At 45.9% G+C, this 22683-nt stretch overlaps 1 protein-coding gene and 1 long non-coding RNA gene across 2 annotated transcripts in view; one reads left to right on the top strand and one right to left on the bottom strand.

Annotated features, from left to right (window-relative positions):
- Positions 1-22683, bottom strand: part of LOC138644852 (protein unc-93 homolog A-like) — a 345859-nt gene that overhangs the window by 193081 nt on the left and 130095 nt on the right. The window lies entirely within an intron of this gene.
- LOC138645883 (uncharacterized) lies at positions 4049-5590 on the top strand. Its single transcript, XR_011314793.1, has 2 exons — positions 4049-4133; positions 5071-5590. It is a non-coding gene; the product is annotated as an uncharacterized lncRNA (long non-coding RNA).

The following is a 22683-nucleotide window of genomic DNA, read 5'->3' as shown; positions in this document are numbered from 1 at the left end:
CTCCCTTCTGGACATTATTACACTGCAGACAGTTTAAGCAGGGAAAAGTTCCCTGTTTTTGAGTGCGTAGAAAAGTCTGTCTAGGTACTCGAACGTCGGAACCTACATCAGCCCTCACCAACTTGTCCTTAATGTTGGTTGGGCGCCGGTAACAAGACAGGAAAGGTTGCTGAAATTCTGGAACTCTAGGATAGCTCTTGCTTAGGATGTTCCAATGACGGTGGATTGAGGCCTGAACCCGTCTTGAGAATGGATGGTATGTATTCACAAATGGAATTCGTGGGACCGAATTTTTGGGCTTAGGGGATGAGTGTTTGGCTTGTGCTAAAAGGCTCTTGGGATAACCCCTATTGGAGAATTTCTCCTCCATTTCGTTCAGTCTTTGGTTTCTAATGTCATTATCAGTAACTATCCTTTTAACCCTCTGAAATTGAGATATTGGTATAGATTTTTTTATTGCCGTAGGATGAAAGCTAGTGTACTGAAGAAGACTGTTTCTGTCGGTAGGTTTGGTATGTAGGTCAATGGAAAGCCTGCCATCCGTGTTTTTACAAATTCTAGTGTCAAGGAAACTGATGTTGTCCACACTGTATTGTAAGGTGAATTTAAGTTCCGGCCATATATTATTAATGTGAGAATCAAAGAGAAGGAGTGATTCAAGGGGGCCTTCCCATATGCAAAAAATATCATCTATGAACCTCCGCCATATCCTAGAATGTTGTTGAAAAAGGGAATGATTAAATATGAAATCTTCCTCAAAGGCCGCCATGTAGGCTACTGCATAAGGCGGCGCTACGTTAGAGCCCATAGCGGTCCCTTGTCGCTGGATATAAAACGTGTCTTGAAAAAGAAAGAAATTCTCCCTGAGGACTAAACTCAAAATGTCTGCACAGAACCGCCTTACTTTGGGTTCAACCTTGGCCTCTGTCAGTAGTCGATCTGTGGCTTCCATCCCCTTGGTATGTGTAATGGATGTGTAAAGACTACATACATCCCAGGTGACGAGTATAGTAGATGTAGATAGTGGGCCCAAGGATTTAATTAGTCCCAAAAATTCATTGGTATCAAGCAGGAAGGATTTTGTTTGTTTGGTGAGTGGTGTCAAAATTCTTTCTAGTGTAATGGCTAGAGGTGAGAGAATGGAGTCAGTTGATGAGACTATGGGACGTCCCGGTGGTTTATGCAGATTTTTATGTATCTTTGGAAGTACATAAAAGATTGGTGTTATAGGGTCGGTTTTAATGAGATAATTTTTCAATTTTTTGTCTATAGTTCCCTCTTCAAAGTGATGATTAACAACTGACTTGATTTTAGAAGCTATACTGTTTGTAGGATTGTGAGGGATAGATTCATAAACCTGGGTGTCATTTAATTGTCTTAATATTTCAGACATATAATATGTACTGTCCATCACAACGATGGCACCGCCCTTGTCGGCAGGTTTTATGGTTAGTGTTTTGTCGGTGGATAATTTATTCAGAGCCAATTTCTCTTGTTGTGTCAAATTAGTTTGATGGTGGAACTTCCCTAAATGGACCTCACGGTTAAATGTCTCGATATCTTTTTCAACCAGAAAAATGAACGTCTCGATAGGGGGATAGTTTTTGGGTGGCATGAATGTACTAGGTATCCGTAAACCTAGTTTACTAAGTTGTAATGGGGCCGAGTCATTTTGACTGGCCACAGAATCAGGAATACCCTGGAAGTGTGCCTTAAGTCTTAGATTGCGGAAGAATCTCTGGAGGTCCAGATTAAGTTCAAAAAAATTGAATTTATATGCTGGGCAAAAAGATAGGCCTTTTTGTAACAATGAGAGTTGGTGGGAGTCTAAATTCTTAGAGGAAATGTTGACAACTAGGGGGTTTAGCCTACCTGTGACCTGGTTGTGACTTGTGTCCTGGTGTCCCCGGCGGCATTGGCCCCCCCGCCTCGTCTTCCTTTGGATCGGCCTCTGTTGACCCCTAAAAAAGAAGCTGTAGTAAAGGAGTTTGTTGGGCCGGTTCTGCTGTCCGCTGATCCAGAGGAACTTGGTGAGGTGTTTCGTCTGAAAGACCGTTGTCTGTCCCGCCATTGATAAACTCTATTTTGTAAATAATCTTCAGTGTCTCTTAAAAATTTTGACCTCTTCCTCTTCTCAAGGTCTTGACGATGGGCCTGTAGGGTCTCCTGGTTCTTTGCTTTAAAAGACTGGAACTCTTCTTGTGTTAAAGTGCTTGACAATTGGTTTTCAATGGTGGTTATCTGTGTATTCACTGTATCAAGATTTTTCTGTAAATATGCTAGGGTTAAAGTCATGAGATCAAATGAGCATTTGTTCAGGATGTGTTCGAATTTAGAACAGTATTCTCTATCTTCCTTGAAGAACGTAGGTTGAAGCGGTACTCGTAATCCCCTAGGAATCCATTGAACACGTAGATACTCGGCAATGGTGACAGTGTGTAGCTCGAGATTGATCGCCCTCTTAGTCTCCCTCTCCAGATCCCTGTTCTTCAATTCCTGCGTGGAGGTATGAAGGAATTCGCCAGATGCCGTGACCTTGGATATAATCTCTGCTGTTTCTTCAGCATTATAGAAGAAAGTTTCACTAGACATACTCGACAGGTGCTCGTGTAGAAGGAAAGTTCAAATAATAAACAAAACACGGCACTCTGCTAGTTGGTGAGAGATGGTGCTCAAGTAGGGTCTCCAACCCGTCAGTCAATGTATACAATAAACTTGGCACTCAAAACGGTAGTAAGGTGAAGTTAATCAGCTTTATTGCAAGTCCCAGATACAGTTTCGACAGTTAAACGTTTTCGGTCCCACCGGACCTTCTTCAGAACAATTTCCAATTTATCTGATGCAAAATACCAACAAAGGCATATGGAACAATATTTTAGTTTCTGTCTGGTTACACAATATCACATATTAAGTGCAAAAATTAACAAAAGATATGTCTACAAAAGAAAGCAACAAAAAAAAATAATAAAACAAGGGCAGAAAAATATCAAACAAATTTCAAAACCAAGTATATACAAAATATACGATAATTAAGCGGATGCTACCGCAGCCTACGATTAACTCCAAGGACTAAACATTTAATGGAGATCGGACTCAGAAAAATTGGATATAGTATACTATGCTATGAAGAGCCCCTATGAGAAAAGGATATATGTTCAATATCTCAATTTCAGAGGGTTAAAAGGATAGTTACTGATAATGACATTAGAAACCAAAGACTGAACGAAATGGAGGATAAATTCTCCAATAGGGGTTATCCCAAGAGCCTTTTAGCACAAGCCAAACACTCATCCCCTAAGCCCAAAAATTCGGTCCCACGAATTCCATTCGTGAATACATACCATCCATTCTCAAGACGGGTTCAGGCCTCAATCCACCGTCATTGGAACATCCTAAGCAAGAGCTATCCTAGAGTTCCAGAATTTCAGCAACCTTTCCTGTCTTGTTACCGGCGCCCAACCAACATTAAGGACAAGTTGGTGAGGGCTGATGTAGGTTCCGACATTCGAGTACCTAGACAGACTTTTCTACGCACTCAAAAACAGGGAACTTTTCCCTGCTTAAACTGTCTGCAGTGTAATAATGTCCAGAAGGGAGACAAGGTCTTCCACCCGCACACTGGAAAAGGCATTCCTATACGTGGCTTCTTCACTTGTGATTCCTCGTATGTAATCTACATCATTAAGTGCCCCTGCGGCCTGGCATACGTTGGAGAAACTACTCAAGCCATACGTGATCGTGTATCACAACATAAGTCGAACATACGGTGTAACAGGGACCATCTTCCCCTCCCACACCATTTCCGTACTACGGGCCATAGCGTTGCCCAACTACGCTATCAGGTATTGGAACATGTCGACCAAGGGAGAAGGGGACAGAGCAGGACAAGGCTGCTCAAGAAACGTGAGGCCTATTGGATTTTCACTTTACAGACTTTAGAACCAAAAGGCCTTAATAGAGATTTTGATACATCTAGTTTCCTCTAAGCTGTACCCTTGTATTATGCTTGAACATGTGGTTGACATTTGCTCAATAAGATATGTCAGTATTAATCCTGTTTTCTTTATCTTTTTAGAATCGCTAAAACCTCTTCCCTCTTTATGCTTCCCTCGTGGCACCCTGCACTCTTCACGGTATAGTATATAGGATGCCACTCAGTACACTATTACTGAAGGTTTCTACCCTCAACCTCCTGCTCACAGCTTCATAGCACGCTCATATAGCTCCTTCTTTCTTTATATTGCGCTCCAGCGCGCTACACAGACAGCAGACACTTATATAACTCTCCTGCGTCTCATTTTTAGAGCATATTACAACGCTCCAGCGTTTCGCCTTATAGCACTATCTAACGTCACATTTTAGAGCAAATTACAACGCTAGAGCGTCCTGTTTTTTCTGTGATGACGTGTGGCACCATGTGACCCGTCAGACTGCACTTAAACCCGGAAGTAATACCCAGGCATTCAGTGCGTCCCTCTCTGGCGATCCGGTGCCACGCATATCTGAGCTCCTCGCCCTGGTAAGTCGGGCTGGTCCCCACATGCAGCGTCCTTAGATAGCGGTCTGATTAGACACGGTGGTCAGGCATTTATCTTATTGTGTGCTTCCTTATCACGCAGATTATGGGCCACAGACTCCATTAGCGACTTAGTTCGCCTAGAGCCCTTTCGTTTTCTCATTTATTGGTAAGCCCCCTGTCAACCCTCTCTTAAGGACATTTATCCCACATGCTGCATTATTTTCACCACCACTCACATTCTCCCTCTGGTAATTTTTTACTTTTTACAGCATTACTCCACAGTTTCGCGTAAGAAGGTGATTTTTCCTTCCACACGTTGTAACCAGCTTAACCAGGTGATTCATTTTTCATTTTACACTTCATTTTTTATTTATTTTTATTCATTTTTTACCATTCATCATGGCTCTTCATCCTCACTACACACTTTAATCCACAGCTTCAATCTTACCTCATACCATTTAGCACCACTACCAGGTACTCTTGTTCTATTTTCCATATATAGGTTAAGTCTGTGTTTAGATTTCAACACCCTATATGCTTTATCTCCCTAGGCACGTTATACCATGCACTAAGTTTATCAGGCTATAAAGATGAATAAATATCGTCACTTCATTTCTGATCCACGTGGGAGCTCCACCCCTCACCTATGAACATATATCCTTTTCTCATAGGGGCTCTTTATAGCATAGTATACTATATCCAATTTTTCTGAGTCAGATCTCCATTAAATGTTTAGTCCTTGGAGTTAATCGTAGGCTGCGGTAGCATCCGCTTAATTATCGTATATTTTGTATATACTTGGTTTTGAAATTTGTTTGATATTTTTCTGCCCTTGTTTTATTATTTTTTTTTGTTGCATTCTTTTGTAGACATATCTTTTGTTAATTTTTGCACTTAATATGTGATATTGTGTAACCAGACAGAAACTAAAATATTGTTCTATATGCCTTTGTTGGTATTTTGCATCAGATAAATTGGAAATTGTTCTGAAGAAGGTCCGGTGGGACCGAAAACGTTTAACTGTCGAAACTGTATCTGGGACTTGCAATAAAGCTGATTAACTTCACCTTACTACCGTTTTGAGTGCCAAGTTTATTGTATACATCGACTTTTGAGATAGTCGGGTTTCGCGAAACCCGGCTCGACTCTAAAAAGGTCAAGGTCGCTCAACTCTAGTGGCCAGCTTTCAAGGTTGTATGAAACTGAGATATCATGGAGTCATCGGACGAGGGGCCATATACCCCTAGAAAATAAAAGCCATAAGGAGTTACATCAAGCCATCACAGGCAGAGTTTCAGTAAATCTTATGTTAGGGCTAGCGGAACGCACCAAATAATTAGAGAAAAGGAATAAGGTGCGTTCACAGCCCGGGGTCCACCGTGCAGAGATGTAACCTGCTGCTAAGCAATGACAGACTACATGGCGGTGCAATGAGGATACACACACGAGTTAGCTTCACCCTGTTTGAAAGAAGCGAACCCTGTTGCGTCACAGGGCCGCAGTACCGCACGTAACAGAAATAATAATTAAATAGCACGAGAGTGCATGAGATGCCGCACTGGCGGACGCCACTAACCACCCAGACTTGGGTTTGGAAAGCGCGGTGATAGCGCACGGCGCTGCACTGGCGGTCACAGCAATAGGTGCTGTTTGTGTACCAGTGTTGGTTACTAGGGTTGAGCGAAACGGATCGGACAAATTCAAAAATCGCCGACTTTCGGCAAAGTCGGGTTTCATGAAACCTGACCCGATCCTAGTGTGGGATCGGCCTTGAGGTCGGCGATCTTCGCGCCAAAGTCGCGTATCGTATGACGCTTTCAGCGCCATTTTTCAGCCAACGAAGGAGGACGCAGAGTGCAGGCAGCGTGATGACATAGGTCTCAGTCCCCACCATCTTAGAGAAGGGCATTACAGTGATTGGCTTGCTTTCTGCGGCGTCACAGGGGCTATAAAGGGGCATGCACGCCGACCGCCATCTTACTTCTGCCGATCTTAGCATAGGGAGAGGTTGCCGCAGCTTCATCAGAAGAAGGGATTTAGTTAGGGAGGGAAGATTAAGCCCCGAAACTGCTTGTGCTGTAGCGATTTCCACTGTCCAACACCACCATTTGTTTGCAGGGACAGTGGAGGCTATATTTTTGTGCATCAGCTCTGTAGCTTATTAGGCTGCCTTATAAGGCTCCCTGATAGCTGCATTGCTGTTTGCACGCCGCTGTGCAATCCAACTGCTTTTCTAAAAGCAAAAATCCTGTTGCTCCTTTCTGCACAGTTATCTTGTTTATTTGTCCACACTTGTGTGCAGCAGTCCTTTTTATTGCTGCCATACTTGTCCTTTGATCATTGTAGGGAGATTGAAATTGTACTACAGTCCTTGTATTTTTTCATATATCTTTCAGCCAGTTTTGGGTCAGTCTCCCAAAAAAAAGGGGACATTCAAATTCTCACAAAGTGGATCTTCTGCAGTCCTGTTAGTTTGGTGTATGTCAGCCAGCCACTCTCTGCCACTTAGTTTGCGCTGTTATATACACTGGGCCTGAGTTTTGGGTCAGTCTCCCCCCAAAAAAGGGAGTTTCAAATTCTCACAAAGTGGATCTACTGCAGTCCTGTTAGTTTGGTGTATGTCAGCCAGGCACTTTCTGCCACTTACATTGTGTTGTTTTATACACTGGGCCTGAGTTTTGGGTCAGTCTCCCCCCAAAAAAGAGGAGTTTCAAATTCTCACATAGTGGATCTAATGCAGTCCTGTTAGTTTGGTGTATGTCAGCCATGCACTTTCTGCCACTTAGATTGCGTTGTTATATACACTGGCAGGGCTGCCACTAGAAATTTCGGGGCCCCATACTGGCAAAATTTTCGGGGCCCCCTTGAGACTCCGCCCAGGCTCCACCCCAGCCCCGCCTCTAGGCTCCACCCCTCGAACTGTCCACAGTCCCACCGCTCTCTCTTGGAAAAACTCCACTTCTCACCTATCACACATTGACAGTTCCCATCACCAGATCACACATATAGCCGGCAGCTTTTGTTTTGGCCAAAAGATTTTTTAAGCCGCCACCATAACACGGTAGACACTTTTGGTCGGGCCTTACTCTGCTGTAACCTATTAAATATTTGTTAAAATATGCAATACAATTCAGGTATATTTTTATTTATTTTTCAATTTTTAAAATGACCAATAATATCACATACAAGGAACAAATACCGCTACACCATGACCAGATGACATATTACCACCACAGTGATCGAATAATATCACATAAAAAGAACAAATACCGCTACACCATGACCAGATGACATATTACCACCACAGTGATCGAATAATATCACATACAAAGAACAAATACCGCTACACCATGACCAGACCGCATATTACCACCACAGTGATCGAATAATATCACATACAAAGAACAAATACCGCTACACCATCACCAGACCGCATATTACCACCATAGTGATCGAATAATATCACATACAAAGAACAAATACCGCTACACCATGACCAGACCGCATATTACCACCACAGTGATCGAATAATATCACATACAAGGAACAAATACCGCAACACCATGTCCAGACCGCATATTACCACCACAGTGATCGAATAATATCACATACAAGGAACAAATACCGCAACACCATGTCCAGACCACATATTACCACCACATAGTGACTGAATACTACAATTCTGATCAGTAATTAAAAAAAAAGCACCATACTATCACCATAAGTGCCATTATACACAGGAAATCTGTACTTAGTATGCAGTGTCTGTGTACAGATAATACAGTGATCACTAGTGAAATTATACACAGGAGCTCTGTATACAGTGTATAGTGTCAGTGTATAGGTAACACACTGACTCACCAGTGACGTCTCTAGGTGAAGTCCTTCATCTTTCATCCAGCCCAGACCGCCATCACTTCATCCAGCCAGGACTCATCTCTGCAGGAAATAACACAGTTATCTCGAGCTCTGCTTGTAGAATACATTACTTAATTTTTCCCAACTTCTACATTACACCACATGAGGAAAAAGAGGCGACATAGTGTCACTCTACACAGTAACAGGACCCCCCCCCATTTAAAACCGTGTCTTTAAAAAATAAAATACATCACTGCAGTAATAATATCCCTAAATTAGCCCCTATGGTAATAATATTCCCCATCCTGGCCACCGTGTGTCTCATTCCTGGCGTCAGCCATATGTTCTCCCATCCTGCCCTCATGAGTATCCATTCTGTCCCATATGATCTCCCAACCCTCCCCCATATGATCGCCCCATGTGATCTCTCCATCCTGCCCCATCTGTCTCCATCGTATCCATCCTGCCCCATGATCCTGCACGATCTGTCTCCAATTCTGCCCCCAGTGTCTCCAATCATGCCCCATGTCTCCATTCTGCCCCCTATGTCTCCAACCATGCCCCCATGTCTGAAATCCTGCCACTTGTCTCCAATCATGCCCCATGTCTCCATTCTGTCCCCTATGTCTCCAACCATGCCCCCATGTCCAGCATTCTGCCCCCAGGTCTCACAGTCTGCCCCTGTGTCCAGCATTCTGCCCCCACTGTGTCCAGCATTCTGCCCCCACTGTGTCCAGCATTCTGCCCCCACTGTGTCCAGCATTCTGCCCCCACTATGTCCAGCATTCTGCCCCCACTGTGTCCAGCATTCTGCCCCCACTGTGTCCAGCATTCTGCCGTCCCTGTGTCCAGCAATCTGCCCCCACTCTGTCCAGCATTCTGCCCCACTGTGTCCAGCATTCTGCCCCCACTGTGTCCAGCATTCTACCCCCACTGTGTCCAGCATTCTGCCCCCACTGTGTCCAGCATTCTGCCCCCACTGTGTCCAGCATTCTGCCCCCACTGTGTCCAGCATTCTGCCCCCGGGTCTCACAGTCTGCCCCTGTGTCCAGCATTCTGCCCCCACTCTGTCCAGCATTCTGCCCCCACTCTGTCCAGCATTCTGCCCCACTGTGTCCAGCATTCTGCCCCACTGTGTCCAGCATTCTGCCGCCACTGTGTCCAGCATTCTGCCCCCACTGTGTCCAGCATTCTGCCCCCACTGTGTCCAGCATTCTGCCCCCGGGTCTCACAGTCTGCCACTGTGTCCAGCATTCTGCCCCCACTGTGTCCAGCATTCTGCCCCCACTGTGTCCAGCATTCTGCCCCCACTGTGTCCAGCATTCTGCCCCCACTGTGTCCAGCATTCTGCCCCCACTGTGTCCAGCATTCTGCCCCCACTGTGTCCAGCATTCTGCCCCACTGTGTCCAGCATTCTGCCCCCCTGTGTCCAGCGTTCTATCCCCACTGTGTCCAGCGTTCTGCCCCCACTGTGTCCAGCGTTCTGCCCCCACTGTGTCCAGCGTTCTGCCCCCACTGTGTCCAGCGTTCTGCCCCCACTGTGTCCAGCGTTCTGCCCCCACTGTGTCCAGCGTTCTGCCCCCACTGTGTCCAGCGTTCTGCCCCCACTGTGTCCAACAGGACTGGAGTGACAGTTCTCTGTGACTAAGAGCACAGAGCTGCACAACTGCCAGACAGGGGGGAGGAGGAGAGACCTGAATTAGCGCCGGCAGATGCAGCCACCCGAAGCCTCTTCTCACTGGCTGCAGTCTCCTCACTTCTCCTCTCTGCCTCAGCCCGCCCGACGACAACACACGCCACACTCCAGAATGAGGAAGTGTTCAGTGTGTAACGTGACGTCAGGACCATGATGCACCAGGGCCCGCAAATTAAAGGTACAGTGCCCATTTCTCTCTGCCGGATACATTAACAACGCTGTAGGTGTAACTTTAAATCACCACAGTGTTGTTATGTATCTGGTCTGCGGCAGCTTTAAACAAAATATCCCAGGGGCCTGATGAGCATTAGCAAAGAGAGGGGGGCCCGCCCAGACCGGGCTGCCAGCGTGTGCGGGCCCCCCTTTTTGCTTCAGCTCATCGGGCCCCATACTGTAGTGATGGCTGTAATGCCCTGATGGCGGCCCTGTACACTGGGCCTGAGTTTTGGGTCAGTCTCCCCCCAAAAAAGGGAGTTTAAAATTCCCAACAAGTTTATATACACCTACCTTGTTTTACAGTACCATATAACGGTTGTTATTTTGGTTAGATTTTCCAAAAAATGAGAAAGTCTCATGGAAGAGGAAGTGGGCGGTGGTTGCCAGCTGGTACTGATGGTGGTGGTGGTGCATCTGGTGGTAGTGGCAAAAGCACAATAGCACTTAAGGCAGGAGGTGTTGAGCCAGTGTCATCATCTGGCTAAACAAGGCCTCGAAGGCTCCCTTTTCTGGGAGTAGGAAAACGGCTTTTAAAGCCGGAGCAGCAGGAAAAAGTTTTGGCTTTCATTGAAGACTCAGCCTCTAGCTCTTTCGCCTCCTCTTCAGAAAGTTCCAAATATAAAAGCAGCGAGTCATCAGTGGATGCTCCCGGTCAGGAACAAGACGTTTCCTTGTGTCCTTCACCCAAACCAAAAGTGAAGGATGCGTCAGGTGACACTACAGGTTACTCCATGGAGCTCTTTACACATACCGTGCCTGGGTTTGAACGGGAAATTGTTAACTGCCCATTACAAGATGAATCGGACATGGAGTGCACTGATGCACAGCCGCATCTAGATTATAATGATGTTCCATTGAGTCAGATCACTACATTGCCCTCGCAGTGTACTGAGCCACAATCTGACCCTGATGAGACTATGGTGCCCCGTCCAGAACGCTATAGCACCTTACACAGTGACACAGAGGAAGGTGCACATGACATTGAAGAGGAGGTGATAGATGACTCAGTTGTTGACCCAGATTGGCAGCCATTGGGGGAACAGGGTGCTGCTGCCAGTAGCTCTGAAGCGGAGGAGGATGATCCGCAGCAGCCATCTACATCGCAACAGCTGTCATCTGGCAGGTCCGTATCAGGCCAAAAACGTTTGTCAAAAACAAAAACTGTTTTAGGACAGTGTGGCCATCTGGTGAAAGTAGCACAGCGTGCAGTGCCTGAAAAGGTATTCCATAGTAGGAAGAGTGCAGTGTGGCAATTTTTTAACCAAGATCCGAATGATCAGTCAAAAGTCATCTGTAAGAAATGCTCAAAAACCTTTAGCAGAGGGAAGAATCTTCAAAAATAAAATACAACGTGCATGCTTAGACATTTAACCAGCATGCACTTGCAAGCCTGGACTAACTACCAAACGTCCCTTACCGTTGGTGCACCTGCTCAGAATGAAGATAGTCAGCAACTCTACATTGCTTCCCTCACTGTAAGCCCACCGGTTAGGACACCACCAGCAGCAAATGTGGAGGTATCGTTGCAAGGCCAAAGCAGTCAGGGAATCACAAGATTATTGGTAGGAAACACTGTATGTAGGCCAACATTGAGAATACCATCACCAACCCTCTCTCAATCCGCCATGTCCACCACCACCACCGCTAGTTCCACCATATGCACCTCTCCAGTCCAGCTCACCCTACAAGAGACTCTCATTAGGAAAAGAAAGTACTCATCCTCTCATCCGTGTACACAGAGTTTGAACGCCCACATTGCTAGACTAATCTCATTAGAGATGATGCCCAACCAGTTGGTTGAAAGCGAAGCTTTAAAAGCCCTGATGGCCTACGCAGTACCACACTATGACCTACCCAGTCGACACTTCTTTGCGAGAAAAGCCATCCCAGCCCTCCACCAGCATGTCAAAGACTGCATTGTCCATGCACTGAGGCAATCAGTCAGTAGAAAAGTGCACCTCACAACAGATGCATGGATCAGTAGGCATGGCCAGGAACGTTACGTGTCCATCGCGTCACACTGGGTTAATGTGGTAGATGCAGGGTCCACAGGGGACAGCCATAGCGGGACAGTTCTGCCTAGCCCACAGTCTAGAAAACAGTTGGCTGTAGGCGTTTGCCACCCCTCCTCCTCCTCCTCCAGAAGCGAAAGCTAATCCACAGAGCACAGTCGCACAACCACTCCATCCGCAGCTGCCAGTGTTGCACACGGTTATCGAACAGCTAGTGGTAAGCGTCAGCAGGCTGTGTTAGAAATAAAGTGTTTGGGCAACAACAGACACACCGCGGAAGTACTGGCCGAGTACTTGCAGCAACAAACTCAGCCATGGCTGGGCAGTGTACATCTTGAGGCAGGCAAGGTAGTCAGTGATAACGGAAGGAATTTTATGGCTGCCATTGCCCTTTCAGAACTTAAACACATACCTTGCCTGGCTCACACCTTGAACCTGGTGGTGCAGTGCTTCCTCAAAAATTATCTGGAGTTACCAGCCCTGCTCCAGAAGGTGCGAAGACTTTGCTCGCACATCCGCCGGTCACCCGTACACTCCAGCCGTATGCTGAACCATCAGCGATCGCTGAATCTTCCCCAGCACCACCTAATAATCGACGTTGCAACAAGGTGGAACTCCACACTGCACATGGTTCAGAGGCTGTGCGAACAGAGGCGTGCTGTGATTAATTTGTGGGAGGATACACATACACGGGCAGGCAGTTGGATGGCAGACATGGAGTTGTCTGGTGTGCAGTGGTCGAAGTTCCAAGACCTTTGTCAAGTCCTTCAGTGTTGTTCACGGCTGGTAAGTGCAGACGATGCCATCATAAGCATGATCATCCCACTAATGCGTCTGCTGATGCAAAGTTTGACGCACATTAACGAGCTGGCGTCTGCAGCCGAGGAGGAGGGAGGCCTTGATGACAGTCAGCCATTGTCTGCTCAGGGAACTCTCCTGGATGTGGTGGCAGACGAAGAGGAGGAGGATGATTGGGATGAATATTTATGGGAGGAGGATGCTTCTCAGGGGGCAATAGAAACTGGTGGCATTGCAAAGTCAGGTACAGGGTTTTTGCGGGCCACAAGTGATGTTGATTTGCAAGAAAGTGCTCCTCAACCCAGCACAAGCAGTGAATTGACACCTGGAACATTGGCCACATGGCTGAGTATGCCTTGTGTATCCTAAAATGGGACCCCCGCATTATCAAAATGATGACCGATGACGATTACTGGTTGGCCTGCCTCCTGGATCCACGCTATAAAGGAAAATTACAAAATATCATGCCACATGAGAACCTTGAGCAAATATTGGCTACCAAACAAGCAACTCTTGTACACCATTTGGTTCAGGCATTCCCAGCACACAGCGGCGGTGATGGTTCTCACACGAGCCGTAAGGGGCAACATAGCAGAGGTGTTAGAGGTGCACAAATCCGAATTGGCGTTTTATGACCAGATTGTGGAGTGATTTCGCAATGACCGCTGACACGACAGGTACTGCTGCATCGATTCAAAGTGACAGGAGACAGCATTTGTCCAGTATGGTTACGAACTACTTTTCCTCCCTTATTGATGTTCTCCCTCACAAGTCATTCCCATTTGATTACTGGGCATCTAAAATAGACACCTGGCCTGAATTAGCAGAATATGCATTACAGGAACTCGCTTGCCCTGCTTCTAGTGTGCTATCAGAAAGAGTCTTCAGTGCTGCTGGTTCAATACTGACCGAAAAAAGGACACGTCTGGCTACCCAGAATGTTGATGATCTAACCTTCATTAAAATGAAGCAATCATGGATTTCAAATTATTTTGCCCCATCTTCTCCTTTTTGACACGTAGCTTGCCTGAAAAATGTCTTGCTTTTGGCCTCCTCTTACTGACTTCTCCAATTCCTCCATTTGCAGCTGCTGAAAATCCACCATAGGCCATTTTTATACCTCCCTAAATGGACTGACTCCCCCCACAGGGCCGTGGTCACCATCTGGTGCAAACACCCGTGCAAGTGTTGTTTGCCTGGACAGGTGGGTGCGCCCACTCTTGGGCGACAGCACTGGCACAGGGTCCCTCATAGTACAATGACGTGTCTCTGACAGTGGTGGTGCACAACCACAAGACACACCGTTGTAATATGAGGGGCCCTGTGCCAGTGCCGCCGCCCACGAGAGAGTGTTCCCCCCCAGCTCGAACAGTGCTCTACCACTTGCAATACTTACCTCTCCCTGCTCCACCACTGTGTAGTCTGTGCTGTTAAATCCTTCAATGGCACTGCCAATACAAATTTGTTGAAATGATAGATGATAGTTAAAATATACAGGGGCCCTGGCCTCCATTTAGACCAGTTAATACTTTGCGCCTACTACCACTGTCTGCTACTCAGCAGAGGAACCCACTCCAGTACCTATCTATGCCGACTGTTTAGTCCTGTTACCAATTTTGAACTGCTTTTAGCCTACTTTTGTATTTTGGGCCTACTACCTGTGTCTGTGCCACTCATTACAATTGTCCTCCACAGAACAAAGCTATGCCGCCTGTTTAGTCCTGTTACCAATTTTGAACTGAATTTAGCCTACTTTTGTATTTGGGCCTACTACCTGTGTCTGCTGTTGTGAATTCTGCTTTTGAGCTCCCTCTGGTGGTAGCAGATGGTAATGCAGTTGTTTCTGGGCTGCAGTCTTGGACAGGTGTATCTGCTAATTGCAGTTCTGACTGGGATATTTAGGTGTGCAGGACTCATTAGCCCTTGCCAGTTGTTAATGTCTTTGGGATATGAGTGATCTCTGCCTGGCTTCTCCTGCTTGGCTGCTATTTCAGCAAAGATAAGTGTCTGTTTATTTTTCTGTGGCACACTGCTGTGTGCTTGTTTTTTATTGTATTCCTGCTCTGAATGTAGGATTCGCTGGAGTTGCAGATTTACGCTCCCAAGTCTTTAGTTAGATGGAGGAAGTTTTTGTATATTCTGCTGTGGATATTTCTGAAGGGTTTTAATACTGACCGCACAGAACTCTGTCCTATCCTGTCCTATTTTAGCTAGAGTGGCCTCGTGTGCTAAATCCTGTTTTTCTGCCTGTGTATGTTTTTCCTCTCCGACTCACAGCCAATATTTGTGGGGGGCTGTCTATCCTTTGGGGTTCTGCTCTGAGGCAAGATAGTATTCCTATTTCCATCTTTAGGGGTATTTAGTCCTCCGGCTGTGACGAGGTGTCTAGGATTGTTAGGTACACTCCACGGCTACTTCTAGTTGCGGTATTAAGATCAGGTTTGCGGTCAGTATAGTTACCACCTACTCCAGTGAAAGTTTTCATGCTGCTCCAAGGTAACCGTATCATAACAGTACTACTGGCCAACAATGAGTTAAATGCATCTCAGAAGAAGGTAAGAAAGGTCTTGAGCCATTTTTTTTTCTTTAGTCTACTTTGTCTTCTCCTCCCTCTTTATCTCTGGGTGGCTGAAGAGCCTTGTGCTAGCATGAATGTTCAGGAATTAGCTTCTCGTGTAGACCAGCTTGCTGGGTACAGGGTATTTCTGATTATATTGTTCAGACTCCTGCCTTAGAACCGAAGATTCCTACTCCTGATTTATTTTCTGGTGACAGGTCCAAAATTTTGAGTTTTAAAAACAACTGTAAACTATTTTTTGCATTGAAACCTCGATCCTCCGGTGATTCCATTCAACAACATAACATCATCATTTCCCTGCTGCGTGGTGATCCACAGGATTGGGCATTTTCCCTGGAATCTGGGGATCCTGCTTTGCTTAATGTAGACTCCTTCTTTCAGGCGTTAGGATTACTGTATGATGAACCTAATTCGGTGGATCAAGCTGAGAAGACCTTGTTGGCCCTGTCTCAGGGTCAAGAGGCGGCAGAATTGTATTGTCAGAAATTCAGAAAATGGTCTGTATTGACTAAATGGAATAATGATGCTTTGGCGGCAATTTTCAGAAAGGGTCTTTCTGAATCTGTTAAAGATGTTATGGTGGGGTTTCCCACACCCTCCAATCTGAGTGATTCTATGTCTCTGGCCATTCAGATTGATCGGCGCTTGCGGGAGCGCAGAACTGTGTGCGCTATGGCGTTATCCTCAGAGCAAATTCCTGAGCCAATGCAGTGTGATAGGATTCTGTCTAGAACGGAATGACAAGGTTTTAGACGTCAGAATAGGTTGCGTTATTATTGTGGCGATGCTTCCCATGTCATTTCTGTCTGCCTCAAGCGGACCAAGAGGATCGCCAGTTCATTTACCATCAGTACTGTACAACCTAAATTTCTGTTATCTGTGTCCTTGATCTGTTCATTGTCATCATTTTCTGTCAAGGCGTTTGTGGATTCAGGCGCCGCCTTGAACTTAATGGACTTTGAGTTTGCCAGGCGTTGTGGTTTTCCCTTGCAGCCTTTGCAGAACCCTATTCCTTTAAGGGGCATTAAAATAAGCCCCAGTTTTGGACACAGGTGACCATGCGCATGGCGCCAGCCCATCAGGTAGACTGTCGATCTCTGGTGTTGCATAATTTGCATGATGCTATCGTGCTGGGTTTTCCATGGTTGCAAGTACATAATCCTGTGTTGGATTGGAAGTCCATGTCTGTGACTAGTTGGGGTTGTCAGGGGATTCATAATGATGTTCCTCTGATGTCTATTGCCCCTTCTCCCTCTTCTGAAATTCCAGAGTTTTTGTCTGATTTTCAGGATGTATTCGATGAGCCCAAGTCCAGTTTCCTTCCACCACACAGGGACTGCGATTGTGCTATTGACTTGATTCCAGGCTGTAAGTTTCCTAAGGGTCGACTTTTCAACCTGTCTGTACCTGAACATACCGCCATGCAGAGCTATATTAAGGAGTCTTTGGAGAAAGGGCATATTCGGCCATCTTCTTCACCGCTGGGAGCGGGGTTCTTTTTTGTTGCTAAAAAAGATGGTTCCTTTAGACCCTGTATTGATTATCGCCTCTTGAATAAGATCACTGTCAAGTTTCAATATCCTTTACCTTTGCTTTCCGATTTGTTTGCTAGGATTAAGGGAGCTAGTTGGTTTACTAAGATTGACCTTCGTGGGGCTTATAATCTTGTTCGTATTAAGCAGGGTGATGAATGGAAAACTGCGTTTAACACACCCGAGGGCCATTTTGAATACCTTGTGATGCCATTCGGACTCTCTAATGCTCCATCTGTTATTCAGTCCTTCATGCATGATATCTTCCGGGATTATCTTGATAAATTCCTGATTGTATATTTGGACGATATTTTGATTTTTTCCGATGATTGGGAGTCTCATGTGCAGCAGGTCAGGATGGTATTTTAGATCCTTCGTGACAATGCCTTGTTTGTGAAAGGGTCTAAGTTGTTGTGAATTCTGTGGCTGAATTCACTCCTGTGGTCACAAGTGGTACTGCAGCTTCTGAGCTTCCTCCCTCAGGTGTTCTGGTGAGCTCGTTAACTGCTTCATTACTTAACTCCGCCTGATGCTGCTATCCTTGCTCCTTGTCAATGTTTCAGTGTTGGATCTGAGCTTCTCCTGATTGTTCCTGTGACCTGCTGCTCTGTATAGCTAAGTGCTTTTTGCTTTTTTGTTGCTTTTTTTCTGTCCAGCTTGTCTTTTGTTTTGCTGGAAGCTCTGAGACGCAAAGGGTGTACCGCCGTGCCGTTAGTTCGGCACAGTGGTTTTTTTTTGCCCCCTTTGCGTGGTTTTGCTTTAGGGTTTTTTGTAGACTGCAAAGTTCGCTTTACTGTCCTCGCTCTGTCCTAGAATATCGGGCCCCACTTTGCTGAATCTATTTCATCCCTACGTTTTGTCTTTTCATCTTACTCACAGTCATTATATGTGGGGGGCTGCCTTTTCCTTTGGGGAATTTCTCTGGGGCAAGTCAGGCCTATTTTTCTATCTTCAGGCTAGCTAGTTTCTTAGGCTGTGCCGAGTTGCCTAGGTAGTTGTTAGGCGCAATCCACAGCCGCTTTTAGTTGTGTTTAGGATAGGATCAGGTGTGCAGTCTACAGAGTTTACATGTCTCAGAGCTCGTTCTTGTATTTTTGGGTATTTGTCAGATCACTGTGTGCGCTCTGATCGCTAAGCACACTGTGTTTCTGGATTGCCTTCATAACACCTGTCATTAGCAAACATAACAGTACAAGGAGCCAAACTAATGATTCTCAATAGAGGGAAAGAAAAAGTTCTGACATCATTTTTTTTTTTTTCTCTGCTCTGTGTTCATTTTTTTTTTCCCCTAGACATTTGGGTGATTCTGGACACAGGTGTGGACATGGATATTCAGGGTCTGTGCTCTTCAATGGATAATCTCGTTATAAATGTACAAAAAATTCAAGATACTATTGATCAGAAATCTATGTTAGAACCAAGAATTCCTATTCCTGATTTGTTTTTTGGAGATAGAACTAAGTTTCTAAGTTTCAAAAATAATTGTAAGCTATTTCTGGCCTTGAAACCTCATTCTTCTGGTAATCCTATTCAACAGGTTTTGATTATTATTTCTTTTTTGCGCGGCGACCCTCAAGACTGGGCATTTTCTCTTGCGCCAGGAGACCCTGCATTGAGTAGTGTCGATGCGTTTTTCCTGGCGCTCGGATTGCTGTACGATGAGCCTAATTCAGTGGATCAGGCTGAGAAAAATTTGCTGGCTTTGTGCCAGGGTCAGGATGATATAGAAGTATATTGTCAGAAATTTAGGAAATGGTCAGTACTCACTCAGTGGAATGAATCTGCGCTGGCAGCTTTGTTCAGAAAGGGTCTCTCTGAGGCTCTTAAGGATGTCATGGTGGGATTTCCTATGCCTGCTGGTTTGAATGAGTCTTTGTCTTTGGCCATTCAGATCGGTCGACGCTTGCGCGAGCGTAAATCTGTGCACCATTTGGCGGTACTGCCTGAGGTTAAACCTGAGCCTATGCAGTGCGATAGGACTATGACTAGAGTTGAACGGCAGGAATACAGACGTCTGAATGGTCTGTGTTTCTACTGTGGTGATTCCACTCATGCTATTTCTGATTGTCCTAAGCGCACTAAGCGGTCCGCTAGGTCTGCCGTCATTGGTACTGTACAGTCCAAATTCCTTCTGTCCATTACCTTGATATGCTCTTTGTCGTCGTTTTCTGTCATGGCTTTTGTGGATTCGGGCGCTGCCCTGAATCTGATGGATTTGGATTATGCTAAACGTTGTGGGTTTTTCTTGGAGCCTTTGCGGTGTCCTATTCCATTGAGAGGAATTGATGCTACACCTTTGGCCAAGAATAAACCTCAATACTGGGCCCAGCTGACCATGTGCATGGCTCCTGCACATCAGGAAGTTATTCGCTTTCTGGTGTTGCATAATCTGCATGATGTGGTCGTGTTGGGGTTGCCATGGCTACAAACCCATAATCCAGTATTGGATTGGAATTCCATGTCGGTATCCAGCTGGGGTTGTCAGGGGGTACATGGTGATGTTCCATTTTTGTCGATTTCGTCATCCACCCCTTCTGAGGTCCCAGAGTTCTTGTCTGATTATCAGGATGTATTTGAAGAGCCCAAGTCCGATGCTCTACCTCCGCATAGGGATTGTGATTGTGCTATCAATTTGATTCCTGGTAGTAAATTCCCTAAAGGTCGATTATTTAATTTATCCGTGCCCGAACACGCCGCTATGCGCAGTTATGTGAAGGAATCCCTGGAGAAGGGACATATTCGCCCATCGTCATCACCACTGGGAGCAGGGTTCTTCTTTGTAGCCAAGAAGGATGGTTCGCTGAGACCGTGTATTGATTACCGCCTTCTTAATAAGATCACTGTTAAATTTCAGTATCCCTTGCCATTGTTATCTGACTTGTTTCCTCGGATTAAGGGGGCTAGTTGGTTCACTAAGATAGATCTTCGTGGTGCGTATAATCTGGTGAGAATCAGGCAAGGAGATGAATGGAAAACTGCATTCAATACGCCCGAGGGTCATTTTGAGTATCTAGTGATGCCGTTCGGACTTGCCAATGCTCCATCTGTGTTTCAGTATTTTATGCATGACATCTTCCGTGAGTATCTGGATAAATTCCTGATTGTTTACTTGGATGACATTTTGATCTTCTCAGATGATTGGGAGTCTCATGTGAAGCAGGTCAGAATGGTTTTTCAGGTCCTGCGTGCTAACTCTTTGCTTGTGAAGGGATCAAAGTGTCTCTTCGGTGTGCAGAAAGTTTCATTTTTGGGGTTCATCTTTACCCCTTCTACTATCGAGATGGATCCAGTTAAGGTCCAAGCCATCCAGGATTGGATTCAGCCGACATCTCTGAAAAGTCTGCAAAAGTTCCTGGGCTTTGCTAATTTTTATCGTCGCTTCATCTGTAATTTTTCTAGCATTGCCAAACCATTGACCGATTTGACCAAGAAGGGTGCTGATTTGGTTAATTGGTCTTCTGCTGTTGTGGAAGCTTTTCAGGAGTTGAAGCATCGTTTTTGTTCTGCCCCTGTGTTGTGTCAGCCAGATGTTTCTCTTCCGTTCCAGGTCGAGGTTGATGCTTCTGAGATTGGAGCAGGGGCGGTTTTGTCACAGAGAGGTTCTGATTGCTCGGTGATGAAACCATGCGCCTTCTTTTCCAGGAAGTTTTCGCCCGCTGAGCGTAATTATGATGTGGGCAATCGAGAGTTGCTGGCCATGAAGTGGGCATTCGAGGAGTGGCGTCATTGGCTTGAAGGAGCTAAGCATCGCGTGGTGGTATTGACTGATCATAAGAACTTGACTTATCTCAAGTCTGCCAAGCGCTTGAATCCTAGACAGGCCCGTTGGTCGTTATTTTTTGCCCGCTTCGACTTTGTGATTTCGTACCTTCCGGGCTCTAAAAATGTGAAGGCGGATGCTCTGTCTAGGAGTTTTGTGCCCGACTCTCCGAGTTTATCTGAGCCAGCGGGTATCCTCAAGGAAGGAGTCATTGTGTCTGCCATCTCCCCTGATTTGCGGCGGGTGCTGCAAAAATTTCAGGCGAATAAACCTGATCGTTGTCCAGCAGAGAAACTGTTCGTCCCTGATAGGTGGACTAATAAACTTATCTCTGAACTTCATTGTTCGGTGTTGGCTGGTCATCCTGGAATCTTTGGTACCAGAGAGTTAGTGGCTAGATCCTTCTGGTGGCCATCTCTGTCACGGGATGTACGTACTTTTGTGCAGTCCTGTGGGATTTGTGCTAGGGCTAAGCCCTGCTGTTCTCGTGCCAGTGGGTTGCTTTTGCCCTTGCCGGTCCCAAAGAGGCCTTGGACACATATTTCGATGGATTTCATTTCTGACCTTCCCGTTTCTCAAAAGATGTCAGTCATTTGGGTGGTCTGTGATCGCTTTTCTAAAATGGTCCATCTGGTGCCCTTGGCTAAATTGCCTTCCTCCTCTGATTTGGTACCTTTGTTCTTTCAGCATGTGGTTCGGTTGCATGGCATTCCTGAGAATATTGTTTCTGACAGAGGTTCCCAGTTTGTTTCAAGGTTTTGGCGAGCCTTTTGTGGTAGGATGGGCATTGACCTATCCTTTTCCTCGGCTTTCCATCCTCAGACTAATGGCCAGACCGAACGAACCAATCAGAGCTTGGAAACATATCTGAGATGTTTTGTTTCTGCAGACCAGGATGATTGGGTGTCTTTTGCCGTTGGCTGAGTTCGCCCTTAATAATCGGGCCAGCTCGGCTACCTTGGTTTCTCCATTTTTTTGCAATTCTGGGTTCCATCCTCGTTTCTCTTCAGGACAGGTTGAGTCTTCGGACTGTCCTGGTGTGGATTCTGTGGTGGATAGGTTGCAGCAGATCTGGACTCAGGTAGTGGACAATTTGATCTTGTCCCAGGAGAAAGCTCAACTTTTCGCCAATCGCAGACGCCGTGTGGGTCCCCGACTTCGTGTTGGGGATCTGGTTTGGTTATCTTCTCGTCATATTCCTATGAAGGTTTCCTCTCCTAAATTTAAACCTCGTTTTATTGGTCCGTATAGGATTTCTGAGGTTCTCAATCCTGTGTCTTTTCGTTTGACCATCCCAGACTCCTTTTCCATACATAATGTATTCCATAGGTCGTTGTTGCGGAGATACGTGGCACCTATGGTTCCATCTGTTGAGCCTCCTGCCCCGGTTTTGGTGGAGGGGGAATTGGAGTATATTGTGGAGAAGATTTTGGATTCTCGTGTTTCTAGACGGAAACTCCAGTATCTGGTTAAATGGAAGGGTTATGCTCAGGAAGATAATTCCTGGGTTTTTGCCTCTGATGTTCATGCTTCCGATCTTGTTCGTGCCTTTCATGCGGCTCATCCTGGTCGGCCTGGGGGCTCGGGTGAGGGTTCGGTGACCCCTCCTCAAGGGGGGGTACTGTTGTGAATTCTGTGGCTGAATTCACTCCTGTGGTCACAAGTGGTACTGCAGCTTCTGAGCTTCCTCCCTCAGGTGTTCTGGTGAGCTCGT

This window comes from Ranitomeya imitator, chromosome 7 (assembly GCF_032444005.1).
Source record: "Ranitomeya imitator isolate aRanImi1 chromosome 7, aRanImi1.pri, whole genome shotgun sequence".
Lineage (NCBI taxonomy): Eukaryota > Metazoa > Chordata > Amphibia > Anura > Dendrobatidae > Ranitomeya > Ranitomeya imitator.
Note: the sequence above shows the minus strand (reverse complement) of the source record. Positions and strands in the feature narration are given on the sequence as shown.